The sequence below is a fragment of the Bison bison genome, unplaced genomic scaffold, assembly GCF_000754665.1.
Source record: "Bison bison bison isolate TAMUID 2011002044 unplaced genomic scaffold, Bison_UMD1.0 scf7180017864370, whole genome shotgun sequence".
NCBI lineage: Eukaryota > Metazoa > Chordata > Mammalia > Artiodactyla > Bovidae > Bison > Bison bison.
The window spans coordinates 7,920,302-7,921,809 of NW_011494942.1; the positions used below are offsets into that span (position 1 = coordinate 7,920,302).

The 1,508-nt window shown below is 40.0% G+C and overlaps 1 non-coding gene across 1 annotated transcript; it reads left to right on the plus strand.

The window, feature by feature from the left end:
• Positions 1 to 525: 525 nt before the first annotated feature.
• On the plus strand, positions 526 to 597 carry TRNAG-CCC. The gene has a single exon. It is a non-coding gene; the product is annotated as a tRNA-Gly (tRNA).
• The last annotated feature ends 911 nt before the right edge of the window (positions 598 to 1,508 follow it).

Sequence of the window (1,508 nt, forward strand, 5' to 3'; positions counted from 1 at the left end):
CAATTTTGCCTTTACACTTCCTACATGATTGTGGAAATGTGTGTTCTACTCCCCCATGAGACTCTTATTGCTGGATTTGGTACAATTGCTGCTATATCAACAGAAAGGATTAGGTATTACAGTGGGGCCCTTTGCAGATCTTGCCTTAGAAAGTTCAATGTCTGTGTCAGATTTACTAAAGGCATACCTTAAGTTAGAGGAAAATTATCTTCCTGAGAGAAAAGGGGGCACCATACAACAAACACAAAAAGAAGAATAATGTCCTACAAAACAGACAGTAATTTTTATTCTTAATGAATTGAGTGATCCAATTTGATCAGGGAAAATCAAGTGTTATGTAGTGTAAGTGAAATGTTAGTAGGCAGAGGTGGTAACAAAAAACATTTTATTAAAGGAAGAGCATGAGTCTGAGCACAAAACCTGCCTAGATATGAGGTTCATACAAGTGGAGGCAAAGAGAATAAAAAGAAAAAACCAACTGCCAAGATGAGGAGAAGCTAGGATTTAAAGGCTTTGGCAAGAACCTCCCTGGTGGTCCAGTGGTTAGGACTCTGCACTCCCAGTGCAGTGGGCAAGGTTCAATCCCTTGTTAGGGAACTAAGATACCACATGCAGCACAGTGTGGGCAAGTAAAGAAATAATAAAAATAAAAATTTGTACAGAGGTGGAGGGAAATGATCAGGAATGGTGATGCCATAGGATACCTCCCAAAGCCATAAGATAGCAATGATGAAGCTTCCCTGGTGGCTCAGTTAGTAGAGTCTGTCTGCAATGTAGGAGACTCAGGTTCTATCCCTGGGTCGGAGGATACCCTGGAGCAGGAAATGGCAACCCACTCCAGTATTCTTGCCTAGGAAACCCCATGGACAGAGGAGACTGGTGGGCTATAGCCCATGGGGTCACAAGAGTTGGGCATGACTTAGTGACTAAACCACCACCACCATAGCAATGATGAATTAGTGCATCCTACATTCAGAATCTTACTTCTGTTGGAGCCTCAGGGTTCAGTTTTTTATCGTGGCATGAGGATTCATTTCAGATTATGAGTAGGAAAATTTTGTTGCCTAATATTGGATTTAGATTTGACTCTTAAATGAAAAGTTTTGAATTACATAAAAGGTGTTTGATGTAGAGACAAAGATACACTAGAATGCTGACTTACAAGTAAGCCACAAAGGAATGTTAGAATTTTTTGAGTCACAAAAACATAGACATCAGAGTAACTTATTAACTTAATGACTTGCAGCAGCTAGGTTGGGTATAGTCCAGATTCTAGGACAAATTGTAATGTAAGATCCTGGAGTCAGGGACCCAGCTTCTTCTTACATATGCTCTGGCTTAAGTCAATCTGGTCCATGGGGTAAAGCTAGGCAGAAAACTTTATTTTTATAACCTATTAAATTGTGAATAGAAGATTGCACTTAATATAGGGCTGTATCCTTACCAGAAGCCATTAAGTCAGGGCGGGAAAGATAATTCTTCTGTTTTTCCAACAGCATAGCAATTGA